Genomic DNA, 22,798 nt, shown 5'->3' on the forward strand with positions numbered 1-22,798 from the left:
TTGCATGAAGTGAGGTGTAGCAGCCACGTTGCAAGTGAGAATGTGAAAAGTGTTCATATGTAGTAAAAACTTGAGAAATCCTCACGTCTTCGTCATTTGCTCGCGAATCAACTTCATGCCAGATCGTCACATTTGTCCCTCTTCTCTCTGAAACGATAATATTTATTGTGTGCAAAGCAATGTTGCGTGCTGTGGTATGCGGAGACACTATACGCACCATAGTAGAACACAGAAGAAGCTTCTAAGTTGATGTAATAGCCAGTAAGAAGCAGTACAATTGAAGTTTTAGTTATCGATTATTGACTTTTTAGGCGGGTTTGGTACCTTGGACATGAGCTAGGTCCTTAAGATTTTGCATGAAGTGAGGTCTAGCACCCACGTTGCATGGGAGAATGTGATGAGTGTTCATATGTAGTAAAAACCTGAAAAAGCCGCACGTTTTCGTCATTTCCTGGCGAATCAACTTCATGCCAGATCGTCACATCTTCTATTTGAAACGATTATATTTATTGTGTGCAAAGCTACGTCGCGTGCTGTGGTATGCGGAGACACTATACGCACCATAGTAGAACACATAAGAAGCTTCTAAGTTGATGTAATAGCCAGTAAGAGGCAGTGCAATTCAAGTTTTATTTATGGATTGTTGACGTTTTAGCCGGCTCTGATGCCTTGGACATGAGCTAGGACCTTACGATTTCGCATGAAGGGAGGTCTAGCACCCACGTTGCATGGGAGAATGTGAAAAGTGTTCATATGAAGTAAAAACCTGAGAAATCCGCTCGTTTTCGTCAATTGCTAACGAGTCAACTTCATGCCAGGTCGTTATATTTGGTGCTCTTCATTTTGAAACGTTTTTATTTATCGTGTGCAGAGCTATGTCGCGTGCTATGGTATGCGGAGACACTATACGCACCACAGTAGAACACAGAAGAGGCTTCTCAGTTGATGTAATAGCCAGTAAGAGCCAGTACAATTCAAGTTTTAGTTTTCGATTATTGACTTTTTAGACGGCTTTGGTGCCTTGGACATGAGCTAGGACTTTAAGATTTTGCATGAAGGGAGGCCTAGCACCCACGTTGCACTGGAGAATGTGAGCATTGTTCATATGTAGTAAAAACCTGAGAAATCCGCACGTCTTCGTCATTTGCTCACGAATCAACTTCATGCCAGATCGTCACATTTGCCGCTCTTCTCTCTGAAACGATTATATTTATCGTGTGCAAAGCTATGTCAAGTGCTGTGGTATGCGGAGACACTATACGCACCATAGAAGAACACAGAAGAAGTTTGTAAGTTGATGTATTAGCCAGTAAGAGGCAGTACAATTCAAGATTTAGGTATCGATTATTGACTTTTTAGTCGGCTTTGGTGGCTTGAACATGAGCTAGGACCTTAATATTTTGCATGAAGGGAGGTCTAGCACCCACGTTGCACGTGAGAATGTGAAAAGTGTTCACATGTAGTAAAACACTAGGAAATCCACACATCTTCGTCATTTGCTGGCGAATCAACTGCATGCCAGATCGTCACATTTGCCGCTCTTCTCTCCTAAACGATTATTTTTATCGTGTGCAAAGCTATGTCGCGTGCTGTGGTATGCGAAGACACTATACGCACCACAGTAGAAGACAGAAGAAGCTTCTAAGTTGATGTAATAGCCAGTAAGAGGCAGTACAATTCAAGTTTTAGTTATCGAATATTGAGTTTTTAGACGGCTTTAGTTCCTTGGACATGAGCTAGGACCTTAGGATTATGCATGAAGGGAGGTCTAGCACCCACGTTACACGTGAGAATGTGAAAAGTGTTCATATGTAGTAAAAACCTGAGAAATCTGCCCGTTTTCGTCATTTCCTATCGAATCACTTTCATGCCAGGTCGTCACATCTGCCGCTCATCTTTTTGAAACGATTATATTTGTCGAGTGCAAAGCTATGTCGCGTGCTGCGGTATGAGGAGACAAAAACGCACCATAGTAGAACAGAGAAGAAGCTTCTAAGGTCATGTAATAGCCAGTAAGAGGCAGTACAATTCAAGTTTTAGTTATCGAATATTGACTTTTTAGACGGCTTTGGTGCCTTGGACATGAGCTAGGACCTTAGGATTATGCATGAAGGGAGGTCTAGCACCCACGTTGCACGGGAGAATGTGAAAAGTGTTCATATGTAGTAAAAACCTGAGAAATTCACCCGTTTTCATCATTCGCTATCGAATCATCTTCATGCCAGGTAGTCACATTTGCCGCTCTTCTCTCTGAAACGATTATATTTTTTATGTGCAAAGCTATGTGACGTGCTGTGGTATCCGGATACACTATAAGCACCATAGTAGAACACAGAAGAAGCTTCTAATTTGATGTAATAACATGTAAGTGGCAGTACAATTCAAGTTTTAGTTATCGGTTGTTGACTTTTTAGCCGGCTTTGGTGCCTTGGACATAAGCTAGGACTTTAAGATTTTGCATGAAGGGAGGCCTAGCACACACGTTGCACCGGAGAAGGTGAGCATTGTTCATTAGTACTAAAAACCTGAGAAATCCACACGTCTTCGTCATTTGCCCGCGAATCAACTTCATGCCAGATCGTCACATTTGCCGCTCTTCTTTTTGGAACGATCATATTTATCGTGTGAAAAGCTATGTCGCGTGTTGTGGTATGCGGAGACGCTATACGCACCATAGTAGAACACAGAAGAAACTACTAAGTAGATGTAATAGCCAGTAAGAGGCAGTACAATTCAAGTATTAGTTATTGAATATTGACTTTTTAGACGGCTTTGGAGCCTTTAACATGAGCTGGGACCTTAATATTTTGCATGAAGTGAGGTCTAGCAGCCACGTTGCACGTGAGAATGTGAAAGGTGTTCATATGAAGTAAAAACCTGAGAAATCCACTCGTTTTCGTCAATTGCTAACGAGTCAACTTCATGCCAGGTCGCCACGTTTGCCGCTCTTATCTCTAAAACGATTATATTTATCGTGTGCGATGCTATGTCGCGTGTTGTGGTATGCGGAGACGCTATACGCACCATAGCAGAACACAGAAGAAACTTCTAAGTTGATGTAATAGCCAGTAAGAGGCAGTATAATTCAATTTTTTGTTATCGATTATTGACTTTTTAGACTGCTTTGGTGCCTTGGACATGAGCTAAAACCTTACGATTTTGCATGACGGGAGGTCTAGCAGTCACGTTGCACGTGAGAATGTGAAAAGTGTTCATATATAGTAAAAACCTGAGATATCCGCACCCTTTCGTCATATGCTACTGAATCAACATCATGCCAGATCGTCACATTTGCCGCTCTTCTTTTTGGAACGATCATATTTCTCGTGTGAAAAGCTATGTCGCGTGCTGTGGTATGCGGAGATGCTATACGCACCATATCAGAACACAGAAGAAACTTCTAAGTTGATATATTAACCAGTAAGAGGCTGTACAATTCAAGTTTTAGTTCTCGACTAACGACTATTTAGACGGCTTTGGAAACGTGGACATGAGCTAGGACCTTAGGATTTTCCATGAAGGGAGGTCTAGCACCCACGTTGCACGGGAGAATGTGTAAAGTGTTCATGTGTAGTAAAAACCTGAGACATCCGTAGGTTTTCGTCATTTGCTGGCGAATCAACTTCATGAAAGATCGTCACATTTGCGGCTCTTCTCCCTGAAACGATTATATTTATCGTGTGCAAAGGTATGTCGCGTGGTGTTGTATGCGGAGACACTATACGCACCACAGTAGAACACAGAGGATGCTTCTGAGTTGATGTACTAGCCAGTAAAAGGTTGTACAATTCAAGTTTTAGTTATCGACTATTTAGACGGCCTTGGTGCCTTGGACTTGAGCTAGGACCTTAAGATTTTGCAGGAAGGGAGGTCTAGCACCCACGTTGCACGGGAGAATGTGAAAAGTGTTTATATGTAGTAAAAACCTCAGAAATCCGAACGTTTTCGTCATTTGCTATCGAATCAACTTCATGCCAGATCGTCACATTTGCCGCTCTTCTCTCTGAAACGATTATATTTATCGTGTGCAAAGCTATGTCGCGTGCTGTGGTATGCGGAGACACTATACGCACCATAATAGAACACAGAAGATGCTTCTAAGTTGATGAAATAGCCAGCCAGAGGCAGTATAATTCAAGTTTTAGTTATCGATTATCGACTTTTTAGACGGCTTTGGAGACGTGGACATGAGGTAGGAACTTAAGATTTTGCATGAAGGGAGGTCTAGCTCCCACGTTTTACGGGATAATGTGAAAAGTGTTCATATGTAGTAAAAACCTGAGAAATCCGCAAGTTTTCGTCAATCGCTGGCGAATCAACTTCATGCAAGATCGTCACATTTTCCGCTCTTTTCTCTGAAACGATTATATTTATCGTTTGTAAAGCTATGTCGCGTGCTGTGGTGTGCCGAGACACTATTCGCACAATAGTAGAACACAGACGAGGTTTCTAAGTTGATGTAATAGCCAATAAGAGGCAGTACAATTCAAATTTTACCTATCGATTATTGACTTTTTAGACAGCTTTGGTGCCTATGACAACAGCTAGGACCTTAAGATTTTGTATGAAGGGAGGTCTAGCACCCACGTTGCATGGGAGAATGTGAAAAGTGTTAATATGTAGTAAAAACCTGAGAAATCCGAACGTTTTCGTCATTTGCTGGCGAATCAACTTCATGCCAGTTCGTCACATTTGCGGCTCTTCTCCCTGAAAGGATTATATTTATCGTGTGCAAAGGTATGTCGCGTGCTGTGGTATGACGAGACACTATTCGCACAATAGGAGAACACAGAAGAGGTTTCTAAGTTGATGTAATAGCCAGTAAAAGGCAGTACAGTTCAAGTTTTAGCTATCGATTATTGACTTTTTAGACGGCTTTGGTGCCTTGGAGATGACCTAGTACCTTAAGATTTTGGATGAAGAGAGGTGTAGCACCCACGTTGCATGGGAGAATGTGAAAAGTGTTTATATATTGCAAAAACCTGAAAAATCCGCTCGCTTTCGTCATATGCTACTGAATAAACTTCATGCAACATCGTCACAATTGCCGCTCTTCTTTTTGGAACGATTATATTTATCGTGTGAAAAGCTATGTCGCGTGCTGTGGTATGCGGAGACGCTATACGCAGTACAGTAGAACACAGAAGAAACTTCTAAGTTGATGTAATAGCCAGTAAGAGGCTGTACAATTCAAGTCTAAGTTATCGACTATCGACTATTTAGACAGCCTTGGTGCCTTGGACATGAGCTCGGACCTTACGATTTTGCATGAAGAGAGGTCTAGCACCCACGTTGCAAAAGGAGAATGTGAAAAGTGTTCATGTGTAGTAAAAAAATGAGACATCCGTAGGTTTTCGTCATTTGCTGGCGAATCAACTTCATGCCAGATCGTCACATTTGGGGCTCTTCTCCCTGAAACGATTATATTTATCGTGTGCAAAGGTATGTGGCGTGCTGTGGTGTGCCGAGACACTATTCGCCCAATAGTAGAACACAGAAGATGTTTCTAAGTTGATGTAATAGCCATGAAGAGGCAATACAATACAAATTTTAGCTATCGATTATTGACTTTTTAGACGGCTTTGGTGCCTTGGACAACAGCTAGGACCTTACGATTTTGCATGAAGGGAGGTCTAGCTTCCACGTTTTATGGGATAATGTGAAAAGTGTTCATATGTAGTAAAAACCTGGGAAATCCGCATGTTTTCGTCAATCGCTGGCGAATCAACTTCACGCAAGATCGTCACATTTTCCTCCCTTCTCTCTGAAACGATTATATTTATCGTTTGTAAAGCTATGTCGCGTGCTGCGGTATGCCGAGACACTATTCGCACAATAGTAGAAAACAGAAGAGGTTTCGAGGTTGATGTAATAGCCAGTAAGAGGCAGTACAATTCAAGTTTTAGCAATCGATTATTGACTTTTTAGACGTCTTTGGTGCCTTGGAGATGAGCTAGGACCTTAAGATTTCGCATGAAGGGAGGTGTAGCACCCATGTTGCATGGGATAATGAGAAAAGTGTTCATATGTAGTAAAAACATGAGAAATCCGAACGTTTTCGTCATTTGCTATCGAATCAATTTGATGTCTGTTCGTTACATTTGAAGCTCTTCTGTCTGAAACGATTATATTTATCGTGTGCAAAGCTATGTCGCGTGCTGTGGTATGCGGAGAAACTATACGCACGATAGTAGAACACGGAAGAAGCTTGTAAGTTGATGTAATTGACAGTAAGCAGCAGTACAATTCAAGTTTTAGTTATCGAATATTCACTTTTTAGACGGCTTTGGTGCCTTGAACACAAGCTAGGACCTTAGGATTTTGCATGAAGGGAGGTCTAGCACCCACGTGGCAAGGGATATTGTGGAAAGTGATCATATGTAGTAAAAACCTGAGAAACCTGCACGTTTTCGTCATTTGCTATCGAATCAACTTCATGCCAGGTCGTCAGATTTGCCGCTCTTCTTTTTGAAACGTTTATATTTATCGTGTGCAAAGCTATGTCGCATGCTGTGGTATGCTGAGACACTATACGCACCATAGTAGAACACAGAAGAAGCTTCTAAGTTGATGCAATAGACAGTAAGCAGCAGTACAATTCAAGTATTAGTTGTCGATTATTGACTTTTTAGACGGCTTTGGTGCCTTGGAAATTAGCTAGGACCTTAAGATTTTGCATAAACTGAGGTCTAGCACCCACGTTGCACGGAAGAATGTAAAAGGTGTTTATACGTAGTAAAAACCTGAGAAATCCGCACGTTTTCGTCATTTGCTGGCGAATCAACTTCATGCCAGATCGACACATTTGCGTCTCTTGTCTCTGAAACGATTATATTTATCGTATGCAAAGCTATGTCGCGTGCTGTGGTATTCGGAGACACAATAGGCACCATCGTAGAACACAGAAGAAACTTCCAAGTTGCTGTAATAGCCAGTAAGAGGCAGTACAATTCAAGTTTTAGTTATCGATTATTGACTTTTTAGACGGCTTTAAAGCCTTGGGCATGGGATAGGACCATAGGATTTTGCATGAAGGGAGGTCTAGCACCGACGTTGCACGGGAGAATGTGAAAAGTGATCATATGTAGGAAAAACCTGAGAAATCCGCACGTTTTCGTCATTTGCTTTCGAATCTACTTCATGCCAGGTCGTCACATTTGCCGTTCTTCTTTTTGAAACGATTATATTTATCGTGTGCAAAGCTATGTCGCGTGCTGTGGTATTCGAAGACACTACACGCACCATAGTAGAACAGTAAAGAAGCGTCTAAGTTGATGTAATGGCCGGTAAGAGGCAGTGCAATTCAAGTTTTATTTATCGATTGTTGACTTTTTAGCCGGCTTTGGTTCCTTGGACATGAGCTAGGATCTTAAGATTTTGCATGACGGTAGGTCTCGCACCCACGTTGCACGGGAGAATGTGAGAATTGTTCATATGTAGTAAAAACCTGAGAAATACGCACGCATTCGTCATTTGCTGTCGTATCAACTTCATGCCAGATCGTCACATATGCCACTCTTCCCTCTGAAATGGTTATATTCATCGTGTGCAAAGCTATGTCGCGTGCTGTGGTATGCGGAGACACTATACGCACCATAGTACAAATGAGAAGAAGCTTCTAAGTTGATGTAATAGCCAGTAAGAGGCAGTACAGTTCAAATTTTAGTTATCGATTGTATTACTTTTTAGACGGCTTTGGTGATTTGGACATGAGCTAGCGCCATAAGATTTTGCATGAAAGGAGGTCTAGAACCCACGTTGCATGGGAGAATGTGAAAAGTGTTCATATGTAGTGGAAACCTGAGAAAACCGCACGTTTTCGTCAATTGCTATCGAATAAACTTCATGCCTGATCGTCACATTTGCCGCTCTTCTCCCTGAAACGATTATATTTTTCGTGTGCAAAGTTATGTGGCGTTCTGTGGTATGCGGAGACACTATACGCACCATAGTAGGACACAGAAGATGTTTCTATGTTTATGTAATAGCTAGTAAGAGGCAGTACAATTGAAGTTTTAGCTATCGAATATTGACTTTTTAGACGGCTTTGGTGCTTTGGACATGAGCTAGGACCTTAGGAATTTGCATGAAGGGAGGTCTAGCACCCACGTGGCAAGGGATAATGTGAAAAGTAATCATATGTAGTAAAAACCTGAGAAATCCGCACGTTTTCGTCATTTGCTTTCTAATCTACTTCATGCCAGGTCGTCACATTCGCCGCTCTTCTTTTTGAAACGATTATATTTATCGTGTGCAAATCTATGTAGAATGCTGTGGTATGCGGAGACACTCTACGCACCATAGTAGAACATAGAAGAAGCTTCTAAGTTGATGTAATAGCCAGTAAGAAGCAGTACAATTCAAGTTTTAGTTATCGATTGTTGACTTTTTAGCCGGCTTTGGTGCCTTGGACTTGAGGTAGTACGTTAGTATTTTGCATGAAGGGAGGTCTAGCAATCACGTTGCACGGGATAATGTGAAAAAAGATCATATGTAGTAAAAACCTGAGAAATCCGCACGTTTTCGTCGATTGCTATCGAATCAACTTCATGCCAGGTCGTCACATTTGCCGCTCTTCTTTTTGAAACGATTATATTTATGGTGTGCAAAGCTATTTCGCGTCCTGTGGTATGCGGAGACATTATACGCACCATAGTAAAACAGAGAAGAAGCTTCTAAATTGATGTAATAGTCAGTAAGAGGCAGTACAATTCAAGTTTTAATTATCGATTGTTGACTTTTTAGTCGGCTTTGGTACCTTGGACATGAGCTAGGACCTTACGATTTTGCATGAAGGGAGGTCTAGCACCCACGTTACTCCGGAGAATGTGAGAATTGTTCATATGTAGTAAAAACCTGTGAAATACGTACGCTTTCGTCATTTGCTATCGAATCAACTTCATGCCAGATCGTCACATTTGCAGCACTTCTCTCTGAAACTATTATATTTATGGTGTTCAAAGCTATGTTGCGTGCTGTGGTATGCGGAGACACTATACGCACCATAGTAGAATACAGAAGAAGCTTCTAAGTTTATGTATTAGCCAGTAAGAGGCAGTAACTTTCAAGTTTTAGTTATCGAATATTGACTTTTTACACGGCTTTGGTGCCTTGGACGTGGCTAGGACCTTAGGATTTTGCATGAAGGGTCGTCTGGCACCCACGTTGCATGGGAGAATGTGAAAAGTGATCATATGTAGTAAAAACCTGAGAAATCCGCCCGTTTTCGTCATTTGCTTTGGAATCAACTTCATGCCAGGTCGTCACATTTGCCGCTTTTCTTTTTGAAACGATTATATTTATCGTTTCAAAGATATGTCGCGTGCTGTGGTATGCCAAGACACTATACGCACCGTAGTAGAACAGAGAAGAAGCTTCTACGTTGATGTAATAGCCGTTAAGAGGCAGTACAATTCAAGCATTAGTTATGGATTGTTGACTTTTTAGCCGGCTTTGGTGCCTTGGACATGAGCTAGGACCTTACGATTCTGCATGAAGGGAGGACTAACACCCACGTTGCATGGGAGAGTGTGAAAAGTGTTCATATGTAGTAAAAAACCGAAAAATTAGCACGTTTTCGTCAATTGCTATCGCGTCAACTTCACGCCAGATCGTCACATTTGCCGCTCTTCTCTCTGAAACGATTATATTTATCGTGCACAAAGCTATGTCGCGTGCTGTGGTATGCGGAGACACTATACGCACCATAGTAGAATACAGAAGGAACTTCTAAGTTGATGTAATAGCCAGTAAGAGGCTGTAAAATTCAAGTGGTAGTTGTCGATTATTAACTTTTTAGCCGGCCTTGGTAACTTGGACTTGAGCTAGGACCTTAAGATTTTGCATGAAGGGAGGTCTAGCAACGACATAGCACGGGATAATGTGAAAAGCGTTCATTTTTAGTAAAAACCTGAGATATCCGCACGTTTTCGTCATTCGTTGGCGAATCAACTACATGCCATATCGTCACATTTGCCGCTCTTCTCTCTGAAACGATTATATTTATCGTGTGAAAAGCGATGCCGCGTGCTGTCGTATGCGGAGACACTATACGCACCATAGTAGAACACAGAAGAAACTTCCAAGTTGCTGTAATAGCCAGTAAGAGGCAGTACAATTCAAGTTTTAGTTATCGATTATTGACTTTTTAGACGGCTTTAGCGCCTTGGGCATGGGATAGGACCATAGGATTTTGCATGAAGGGAGGTCTAGCACCGACGTTGCACGGGAGAATGTGAAAAGTGATCATATGTAGGAAAAACCTGAGAAATCCGCACGTTTTCGTCATTTGCTTTCGAATCTACTTCATGCCAGGTCGTCACATTTGCCGTTCTTCTTTTTGAAACGATTATATTTATCGTGTGCAAAGCTATGTCGCGTGCTGTGGTATTCGAAGACACTACACGTACCATAGTAGAACAGTAAAGAAGCGTCTAAGTTGATGTAATGGCCGGTAAGAGGCAGTGCAATTCAAGTTTTATTTATCGATTGTTGACTTTTTAGCCGGCTTTGGTTCCTTGGACATGAGCTAGGATCTTAAGATTTTGCATGACGGTAGGTGTCGCACCCACGTTGCACGGGAGAATGTGAGAATTGTTCATATGTAGTAAAAACCTGAGAAATACGCACGCATTCGTCATTTGCTGTCGAATCAACTTCATGCCAGATCGTCACATATGCCACTCTTCCCTCTGAAATGGTTATATTCATCGTGTGCAAAGCTATGTCGCGTGCTGTGGTATGCGGAGACACTATACGCACCATAGTAGAATACAGAAGAAGCTTCTAAGTTTATGTAATAGCCAGTAAGAGGCAGTACAATTGAAGTTTTAGTTATCGAATATTGACTTTTTACACGGCTTTGCTACTTTGGACACGAGCTAGGACCTTAGGATTCTGCATGAAGGGAGGTCTAGCACCCACGTTGCGCGGGAGAATGTGAGATTTGTTCATATGTGGTAAAAACCTGAGAAATTCGCACGCTTTTGTGATTTGCTATCGAATCAACTTCATGCCAGATCGTCACATTTGCCGCTCCTCCCTCTGAAACGATTAGATTTATCGTGTACAAAGCTATGTCGCGTGCTGTGGTATGCGGAGACACTATGCGCACCATAGTACAAATGAGAAGAAGCTTCTAAGTTGATGTAATAGCCAGTAAGAGGCAGTACAGTTCAAATTTTAGTTATCGATTGTATTACTTTTTAGACGGCTTTGGTGATTTGGACATGAGCTAGCGCCATAAGATTTTGCATGAAAGGAGGTCTAGAACCCACGTTGCATGAGAGAATGTGAAAAGTGTTCATATGTAGTGGAAACCTGAGAAAACCGCACGTTTTCGTCAATTGCTATCGAATCAACTTCATGCCTTATCGTCACATTTGCCGCTCTTCTCCCTGAAACGATTATATTTTTCGTGTGCAAAGTTATGTGGCGTTCTGTGGTATGCGGAGACACTATACGCACCATAGTAGGACACAGAAGATGTTTCTATGTTTATGTAATAGCTAGTAAGAGGCAGTACAATTGAAGTTTTAGCTATCGAATATTGACTTTTTAGACGGCTTTGGTGCTTTGGACATGAGCTAGGACCTTAGGAATTTGCATGAAGGGAGGTCTAGCACCCACGTGGCAAGGGATAATGTGAAAAGTAATCATATGTAGTAAAAACCTGAGAAATCCGCACGTTTTCGTCATTTGCTTTCTAATCTACTTCATGCCAGGTCGTCACATTTGCCGCTCTTCTTTTTGAAACGATTATATTTATCGTGTGCAAATCTATGTAGAATGCTGTGGTATGCGGAGACACTATACGCACCATAGTAGAACATAGAAGAAGCTTCTAAGTTGATGTAATAGCCAGTAAGAAGCAGTACAATTCAAGTTTTAGTTATCGATTGTTGACTTTTTAGCCGGCTTTGGTGCCTTGGACTTGAGGTAGTACGTTAGTATTTTGCATGAAGGGAGGTCTAGCAATCACGTTGCACGGGATAATGTGAAAAAAGATCATATGTAGTAAAAACCTGAGAAATCCGCACGTTTTCGTCGATTGCTATCGAATCAACTTCATGCCAGATCGTCACATTTGCCGCTCTTCTTTTTGGAACGATTATATTTATCGTGTACAAAGCTATGTCGAGTGCTGTGGTATGCGGAGACACTATACGCACCATAGTAGAATACAGAAGAAACTTCTAAGTTGATGTGATAGGCAGTAAGAGGCAGTACAATTCAAGTCTTAGTTATGGATTATTGACTTTTTAGCCGGCTTTTGTGCCTTGGACATGAGCTATGACCTAAATATTTTGCATGAGGGGAGGTCTAGCACCCACGTTACACGGGAGAATGTGAAAAGTGATCATATGTAGTAAAAACCTGAGAAATAAGCACGTTTTCCTCATTTGCCTTCGAATCAACTTCATGCCAGGTCGTCACATTTGCCGCTCTTCTTTTTGAAACGATTATATTTATGGTGTGCAAAGCTATTTCGCGTGCTGTGGTATGCGGAGACATTATACGCACCATAGTAAAACAGAGAAGAAGCTTCTAAATTGATGTAATAGTCAGTAAGAGGCAGTACAATTCAAGTTTTAATTATCGATTGTTGACTTTTTAGTCGGCTTTGGTACCTTGGACATGAGCTAGGACCTTACGATTTTGCATGAAGGGAGGTCTAGCACCCACGTTACTCCGGAGAATGTGAGAATTGTTCATATGTAGTAAAAACCTGTGAAATACGTACGCTTTCGTCATTTGCTATCGAATCAACTTCATGCCAGATCGTCACATTTGCAGCTCTTCTCTCTGAAACTATTATATTTATGGTGTTCAAAGCTATGTTGCGTGCTGTGGTATGCGGAGACACTATACGCACCATAGTAGAATACAGAAGAAGCTTCTAAGTTTATGTATTAGCCAGTAAGAGGCAGTAACTTTCAAGTTTTAGTTATCGAATATTGACTTTTTACACGGCTTTGGTGCCTTGGACGTGGCTAGGACCTTAGGATTTTGCATGAAGGGTCGTCTAGCACCCACGTTGCATGGGAGAATGTGAAAAGTGATCATATGTAGTAAAAACCTGAGAAATCCGCCCGTTTTCGTCATTTGCTTTGGAATCAACTTCATGCCAGGTCGTCACATTTGCCGCTTTTTTTTTTGAAACGATTATATTTATCGTTTCAAAGATATGTCGCGTGCTGTGGTATGCCAAGACACTATACGCACCATAGTAGAACAGAGAAGAAGCTTCTACGTTGATGTAATAGCCGTTAGGAGGCAGTACAATTCAAGCTTTAGTTATGGATTGTTGACTTTTTAGCCGGCTTTGGTGCCTTGGACATGAGCTAGGACCTTACGATTCTGCATGAAGGGAGGACTAACACCCACGTTGCATGGGAGAGTGTGAAAAGTGTTCATATGTAGTAAAAAACCGAAAAATTAGCACGTTTTCGTCAATTGCTATCGCGTCAACTTCACGCCAGATCGTCACATTTGCCGCTCTTCTCTCTGAAACGATTATATTTATCGTGCACAAAGCTATGTCGCGTGCTGTGGTATGCGGAGACACTATACGCACCATAGTAGAATACAGAAGGAACTTCTAAGTTGATGTAATAGCCAGTAAGAGGCTGTAAAATTCAAGTGGTAGTTGTCGATTATTAACTTTTTAGCCGGCCTTGGTAACTTGGACTTGAGCTAGGACCTTAAGATTTTGCATGAAGGGAGGTCTAGCACCGACATAGCACGGGATAATGTGAAAAGCGTTCATTTTTAGTAAAAACCTGAGATATCCGCACGTTTTCGTCATTCGTTGGCGAATCAACTACATGCCATATCGTCACATTTGCCGCTCTTCTCTCTGAAACGATTATATTTATCGTGTGAAAAGCGATGCCGCGTGCTGTCGTATGCGGAGACACTATACGCACCATAGTAGAACACAGAAGAAACTTCTAAGTTGATGTAATAGCCAGTAAGAGGCACTACAATTCAAGTTTTAGTTACCTGATTGTTGACTTTTTAGCCGGCTTTGGTGCCTTGGACATGAGCTAGGACCTTAAGATTTTGCATGAAGGGAGGCCTTGCACCCACCTTGCACAAGAGAATGTGAGAATTGTTCATATGTAGTAAAAACCGGAGAAATACGCACGCTTTCGTCGTTTGCTATCGAATCAACTTCATGCCAGATCGTCACATTTACCCCTCTTCTCTCTGAAACGATTGTATTTATCGTGTGCAAAGCTATCTACATCTACATCTACATTCATACTCCGCAAGCCACCTGACGGTGTGTGGCGGAGGGTACCCTGAGTACCTCTATCGGTTCTCCCTTCTATTCCAATCTCGTATTGTACGTGGAAAGAAGGATTGTCGGTATGCTTCTGTGTGGGCTCTAATCTCTCTGATTTTATCCTCATGGTCTCTTCGCGAGATATACGTAGGAGGGAGCAATATACTGCTTGACTCTTCGGTGAAGGTATGTTCTCTAAACTTTAACAAAAGCCCGTACCGAGCTACTGAGCGTCTCTCCTGCAGAGTCTTCCACTGGAGTTTATCTATCAACTCCGTAACGCTTTCGCGATTACTAAATGATCATGTAACGAAGCGCGCTGCTCTCCGTTGGATCTTCTCTATCTCTTCTATCAACCCTACCTGGTGCGGATCCCACACTGCTGAGCAGTATTCAAGCATTGGGCGAACAAGCGTACTGTAATCTACTTCCTTTGTTGTCGGATTGCATTTCCTTAGGATTCTTCCAATGAATCTCAGTCTGGCATCTGCTTTACCTACGATCATCTTTATATGATCATTCCATTTTAAATCACTCCTAATGAGTACTCCCAGATAATTTATGGAATTAACTGCTTCCAGTTGCTGACCTGCTATTTTGTAGCTAAATGATAAGGGACCTATCTTTCTATGTATTCGCATCACATTACACTTGTCTACATTGAGATTCAATTGCCATTCCGTGCACCATGCGTCAATTCGCTGCAGATCCTCCTGCATTTCAGTACAATTTTCCATTGTTGCAACCTCTCGATACACCACAGCATCATCTGCAAAAAGCCTCAGTGAACTTCCGATGTCATCCACCAGGTCATTTATGTATATTGTGAATAGCAACGGTCCTATGACACTCCCCTGCGGCACACCTGAAATCACTCTTACTTCGGAAGACTTCTCTCCATTGAGAATGACATGCTGCGTTCTGTTATCTAGGAACTCCTCAATCCAATCACACAATTGATCTGATAGTCCGTATGCTCTTACTTTGTTCATTAAACGACTGTGGGGAACTGTGTCAAACGCCTTGCGGAAGTCAAGAAACACGGCATCTACCTGTGAACCCGTGTCTAAGGCCCTCTGAGTCTCGTGGACGAATAGCGCGAGCTGGGTTTCACACGACCGTCTTTTTCGAAACCCATGCTGATTCCTACAGAGTAGATTTCTAGTCTCCAGAAAAGACATTATACTCGAACATAATACGTGTTCCAAAATTCTACAACTGATCGACGTTAGAGATATAGGTCTATAGTTCTGCACATCTGTTCGACGTCCCTTCCTGAAAACGGGGATTACCTGTGCCCTTTTCCAATCCTTTGGAACGCTTCGCTCTTCTAGAGGCCTACGGTACACCGCTGCAAGAAGGGGGGCAAGTTCCTTCGCGTACTCTGTGTAAAATCGAACTGGTATTCCATCAGGACCAGCGGCCTTTCCTCTTTTGAGCGATTTTAATTGTTTCTCTATCCCTCTGTCGTCTACTTCGATATCTACCATTTTGTCAACTGTGCGACAATCTAGAGAAGGGAGCACAGTGCAGTCTTCCTCTGTGAAACAGCTTTGCAAGAGGACATTTAGTAATTCGGCCTTTAGTCTGTCATCCTCTGTCTCAGTACCATTTTGGTCACAGAGTGTCTGGACATTTTGTTTTGATCCACCTACCGCTTTGACATAGGACCAAAATGTCGCGTGCTGTTGTATGGGGAGACACTATGCGCACCATAGTAGAATACAGAAGAAGCTTCTATGTCTATGTAATAGCCAGTAAGAGGCAGTATCTTTCAACTTTTAGTTATCGAATATTGACTTTTTACACAGCTTTTTCTGCCTTGGACATGAGCTAGGACCTTAGGATTTTGAATGAAGGGAGGTCTAGTCTAGCACCCACGTTGCATGGGAGAATGTGAAAAGTGATCATATGTAGTAAAAACCTGAGAAATCTACCCGTTCTCGTCATTTGCTTTCGAATCAACTTCATGCCAGGTCGTCACATTTGCCGCTCTTCTTTTTGATACGATTATATTTATGGTGTGCAAAGCTATGTCGCGTGCTGTGGTATGCGGAGACACTATACGCACCATAGTAGAACACAGAAGAAACTTCTAAGTTGATGTAATACCCAGTAAGAGGCAGTACAATTCAACTTTTAGTTATCGATTATTGACTTTTTAGACGGCTATGGTGCCTTGGCCATGAGATAGGACCTTAGGATTTTGCATGAAGGGAGGTCTACCACCCATGTTGCTCGGGAGAATGTGAATAGTGATCATATGTAGTAAAAACCTGAGAAATCCGAACGTTTTCGTCATTCGTCATTTGCTTTCGAATCAACTTCAAGCCAGGTCGTCACATTTGCCGCTCTTCTTTTTGAAACGATTATATTTATGGTGTGCAAAGCTATTTCGCGTGCTGTGGTATGCGGAGACACTATACGCACCATAGTAGAACAGAGAAGAAGCTTCTAAGTTGATGTAATAGCCAGTAAGAGGCAGTACAATTCCAGTTTTAGTTACCGATTGTTGACTTTTTAGCCGGCTGGGGTGCCTTGAACATGAGCTAGGTCCTTAAGATTTTGCATGAAGTAAGGTCTAGCACGCTCGTTGCACGGGAGTATGTGAGAATTGTTCATATGTAGTAAAAACCTGAGAATTACGCACGCTTTTGACATTTGCTATCGAATCAACTTCATACCAGATCGTTACATTTGCCGCTCTTCTCTCTGAAACGATTATATTTATCGTGTGAAAAGCGATGTCGCGTGCTGTCGTATGCGGAGACACTATACGCACCATAGTAGAACACAGAAGAAACTTCTAAGTTGATGTAATACCCAGTAAGAGGCAGTACAATTCGACTTTTAGTTTTCGATTATTAACTTTTTAGACGACTATGGTGCCTTGGCCATGAGATAGGACCTTAAGATTTTGCATGAAGGGAGGCCTTGCACCCACCTTGCACAAGAGAATGTGAGAATTGTTCATATGTAGTAAAAACCGGAGAAATACGCACGCTTTCGTCTTTTGCTATCGACTCAACTTCATGCCAGATCGACACATTTGCCCCTCTTTTCTCTGAAACGATTGTATTTATCGTGTACTAAGATATGTCGCGTGCTGTTGTATGGGGAGACACAATGCGCACCATAGTAGAATACAGAAGAAGCTACTAAGTCTATGTAATAGCCAATAAGAGGCAGTATCATTCAACTTTTAGTTATCGATAATTGACTTTTTACACGGCTTTTTCTGCCTTGGACATGAGCTACGACCTTAGGATTTTGAATGAAGGGAGGTCTAGTCTAGCACCCACGTTGCATGGGAGAATGTGAAAAGTGATCATATGTAGTAAAAACCTGAGAAATCCACCCGTTCTCGTCATTTGCTTTCGAATCAACTTCATGCCAGGTCGTCACATTTGCTGCTCTTCTTTTTGATACGATTATATTTATGGTGTGCAAAGCTATGTCGCGTGCTGTGGTATGCGGAGACACTATACGCACCATAGTAGAACAGAGAAGAAGCTTCTAAGTTGATGTAATAGCCAGTAAGAGGCAGTACAATTCAAGTTTTAGTTACCGATTGTTGACTTTTTAGCCGGCTTTGGTGCCTTGAACATGAGGTAGGTCCTTAAGATTTTGCATGAAGTGAGGTCTAGCACGCTCGTTGCACGGGAGTATGTGAGAATTGTTCATATGTAGTAAAAACCTGAGAATTACGCACGCTTTTGACATTTGCTATCGAATCAACTTCATACCAGATCGTTACATTTGCTTTCTTCTCTCTGAAACGATTATATTTATCGTGTGAAAACCGATGTCGCGTGCTGTCGTAAGCGGAGACACTATACGCACCATAGTAGAACACAGTTGAAGTTGCTAAGTATATGTCATAGCCAGTAAGAGGCAGTACATTTAATGATTTAGTTATCGATTGTTGACTTTTTATCCGGCTTTGGTGCCTTGGACATGAGGTAGTACCTGAGGATTTTGCACGAAGGGAGGTCTAGCACCCACGTTGCACGTAATAATGTGAAAAGTGAACATATGTAGTAAAAACCTGAGATATCCGCCCGTTTTTGTCATTTCCTTTTGAATCAACTTCATTCCACGTTGTCACATATGCCGCTCTTCTCTCTGAAACGATTATATTTATCGTGTGCAAAGCTATGTCGCGTGCTGTGGTATGCGGAGACACTATACGCACCATAGTAGAACACAGAAGAAACTTCTAAGTTGATGTAATAGCCAGTAAGAGGCGGTACAATTCAAGTTTTAGTTATCGATTATTGATTTCTTAGACGGCTATGGTGCCTTGGCCATGAGATAGGACCTTAGGATTTTGCATGAAGGGAGGTATAGAACTCACGTTGCACGGGAGAATGTGAAAAGTGGTCATACGTAGTAAAAACCTGAGAAATCTGAACGTTTTCGTCATTTGCTTTCGAATCAACTTGGTGCCAGGTCGTCACATTTGCCGCTCTTCTTTTTGAAACGATTATATTTATGGTGTGCAAAGCTATTTCGCGTGCTGTGGTATGCGGAGACACTATACGCACCATAGTAGAACAGAGAAGAAGCTTCTAAGTTGATGTAATAGCCAGTAAGAGGCAGTACAATTCAAGATTTAGATACCTGATTGTTGACTTTTTAGCCGGCTTTGGTGCCTTGGACATGAGCTAGGACCTTAAGATTTTGAATGAAGGGAGGCCTTGCACCCACCTTGCACACGAGAATGTGAGATTGTTCATATGTAGTAAAAACCGGAGAAATACGCACGCTTTCGTCTTTTGCTATCGAATCAACTTCATGCCAGATCGTCACATTTGCCCCTCTTCTCTCTGAAACGATTGTATTTATCGTGTGCACAGCTATGTCGCGTGCTGTTGTATGGGGAGACACTATGCGCGCCATAGTAGAATACAGAAGAAGCTTCTAAGTCTATGTAATAGGCAGTAAGAGGCAGTATCATTCAACTTTTAGTTATCGAATATTGACTTTTTACACGGCTTTTTGTGCCTTGGACATGAGCTAGGACCTTAGGATTTTGAATGAAGAGAGGTCTAGTCTAGCACCCACGTTGCATGGGAGAATGTGAAAAGTGATATCATATGTAGTAAAAACCTGAGAAATCCACCCGTTATCGTCATTTGCTTTCGAATCAACTTCATGCCAGGTCGTCACATTTGCCGCTCTTCTTTTTGATACGATTATATTTATGGTGTGCAAAGCCATGTCGCGTGCTGTGGTATGCGGAGACACTATACGCACCATAGTAGAACAGAGAAGAAGCTTCTAAGTTGATGTAATAGTCAGTAAGAGGCAGTACAATTCAAGTTTTAGATATCAATTGTTGACTTTTTAGCCGGCTTTGGTACCTTGGACATGAGCTGGGACCTTAAGATATTGCATGAAGGGAGGCCTAGCACCCACGTTGCACCGTAGAATGTGAGAATTGTTCATATGTACTAAAAACCTGGGAAATACGCACGCTTTCGTCATTTGCTATGGAATCAACTTCATGCCAGATCGTCACATTTGCCACTCTTCTCTCTGAAACGATTATATTTATCATAATCAAAGCCATGTCGCGTGCTGTGGTATGCGGAGACACTATACGCACCATAGTAGAACACAGAAGAAACTTCTAAGTTGATGTAATACCCAGTAAGAGGCAGTACAATTCAACTTTTAGTTATCGATTATTGACTTTTTAGACGGCTATGGTGCCTTGGCCATGAGATAGGACCTTAGGATTTTGTATGAAGGGAGGTCTAGCACCCATGTTGCTCGGGAGAATGTGAATAGTGATCATATGTATTAAAAACCTGAGAAATCCGAACGTTTTCGTCATTTGCTTACGAATCAACTTCAAGCCAGGTCGTCATATTTGCCGCTCTTCTTTTTGAAACGATTATATTTATGGTGTGCAAAGCTATTTCGCGTGCTGTGGTATGGGAAGACACTATACGCACCATAGTAGAACAGAGAAGAAGCTTCTAAGTTGATGTAATAGCCAGTAAGAGTCAGTACAATTCAAGTTTTAGTTACCGATTGTTCACTTTTTATCCGGCTTGGGTGCCTTGAACATGAGCTAGGTCTTTAAGATTTTGCATGATGTAATGTCTAGCACGCTCGTTGCACGGGAGTATGTGAGAATTGTTCATATGTATTAAAAACCTGAGAATTACGCACGCTTTTGTCATTTGCTATCGAATCAACTTCATACCAGATCGATATATTTGCCGCTCTTCTCTCTGAAACGATTATATTTATCGTGTGCAAAGCTATGTCGCATGCTGTGGTATGCGGAGACACTATACGCACCATAGTAGAACACAGATGAAGCTGCTAAGTATATGTCATAGCCAGTAAGAGGCAGTACAATTCATTTTTAGTTACCGATTGTTGGCTTTTTCGCCGGCTTTGGTGCCTTGGAAATGAGCTAGGACCTTAAGATTTTGCATGAATGGAGGCCTTGCACCCACCTTGCACAAGAGAATGTGAGAATTGTTCATATGTAGTAAAAACCTGAGAAATACGCACGCTTTCGTCATTTGCTATCGAATCGACTTCATACCAAATCGTCACATTTGCCCCTCTTCTCTCTGAAACGATTGTAACTATCGTGTGCAAAGCTATGTCGCGTGCTGTGGTATGGGGAGACACTATGCGCACCATAGTAGAATACAGAAGAAGCCTCTAAGTCTATGTAATAGCCAGGAAGAGGCAGTATCATTCAAGTTTTAGTTATCGAATATTGACTTTTTACACGGCTTTGGTGTCTTGGACATGAGCTAGGACCTTAGGATTTTGCATGAAGGGAGATCTAATCTAGCACCCACGTTGCATGGGAGAATGTCAAAAGTGGTCATATGTAGTAAAAACCTGAGAAATCCACCCGTTATCGTCATTTGCTTTCGAATCAACTTCATGCCAGGTCGTCACATTTGCCGCCCTACTTTTTGAAACTATTATATTTATCGTGTGCAAAGCTATATCGCGTGCTGTGGTATGCGAAGACACTATACGCACCGTGGTAGAACAGAGAAGAAGCTTCTAAGATGATGTTAAAGCCAGTAAGAGGCAGTACAATTCAAGCTTTAGTTATCGATTGTTGACTTTTTAACCGGCTTTGGTGCCTTGCACATGAGCGATGACCTAAAGATTTTGCATGATGGGAGGTCTAGCACCCACGTTACACGGTAGAATTTGAAAAGTGATCATATGTAGGAAAAACCTGAGGAATCGGAACGTTTTCGTCATTTGCTTTCGAATCAACTTCATGCCAGGTCGTCACATTTGCCGCTCTTCTTTTTGAAACGATTATATTTATGGTGTGCAAAGCTATGTCGCGTGCTGTGGTATGCGGAGACACAATACGCACCGTAGTAGAACAGAGAAGAAGCTTCTAAGATGATGTAATAGTCAGTAAGAGGCAGTACAATTCAAGTTTTAGTTATCGATTGTTGAATTTTTAGCCGGCTTTGGTACCTTGGACATGAGCTGGGACCTTAAGATACTGCATGAAGGGAAGCCTAGCACCAACGTTGCACCGTAGAATGTGAGAATTGTTCATATGTAGTAAAAACCGGTGAAATACGCACGCTTTCTTCATTTGCTATGGAATCAACTTCATGCCAGATCGTCACATTTGCCACTCTTCTCTCTGAAACGATTATATTTATCATGTTCAAAGCGATGTCGCGTGCTGTCGTATGCGGAGACACTATACACACCATAGTAGAACACAGATGAAGCTGCTAAGTATATGTCATAGCCAGTAAGAGGCAGTACATTTAAAGTTTTAGTTATCGATTGTTGACTTTTTAGCCGGCTTTGGTGACTTGGCCATGAGGTAGTACCTTAGGATTTTGCACGAAGGGAGGACTAGCACCCACGTTGCATGGGATAATGTGAAAAGTGAACATATGTAGAAAAAACCTGAGAAATCCGCCCGTTTTCGTCATTTGCTTTTGAATCCACTTCATGCCACGTTGTCACATTTGCCGCCTTTCTCTCTGAAACGATTATATTTGTCGTGTGCAAAGCTATGTCGCGTGCTGTGGTATGCGGAGACACTATACGCACCATAGTAGAACACAGAAGAAACTTCTAAGTTGATGTAATAGCCAGTAAGAGGCAGTACAATTCAAGTTTTAGTTATCGTTATTGACTTTTTAGACGACTATGGTGCCTTGGCCATGAGATAGGACCTTAGGATTTAGCATGAAGGGAGGTCTAGCACCCACGTTGGACGGGATAATGTGAAAAGTGATCATATGTAGTAAAAACTTGAGAAATCCGCCCGTTTTCGTCATTTGCTTTTGAATCAACTTCATGCCACGTCGTCACATTTGCGGCTCTTCTTTTTGAAACAATTCTATTTATGGTGTGCAAAGCTATGTCGCGTGCTGTGGCATGCGGAGACACTATACGCACCATAGCAGAACACAGAAGAAGCTTCTAAGTTGATATAATAGGCAGTAAACTGCAGTGCAATTCAAGTTTCAGTTATCG

The sequence above is a fragment of the Schistocerca gregaria genome, chromosome X (genome assembly GCF_023897955.1).
Source record: "Schistocerca gregaria isolate iqSchGreg1 chromosome X, iqSchGreg1.2, whole genome shotgun sequence".
Taxonomy (NCBI): Eukaryota; Metazoa; Arthropoda; class Insecta; order Orthoptera; family Acrididae; genus Schistocerca; species Schistocerca gregaria.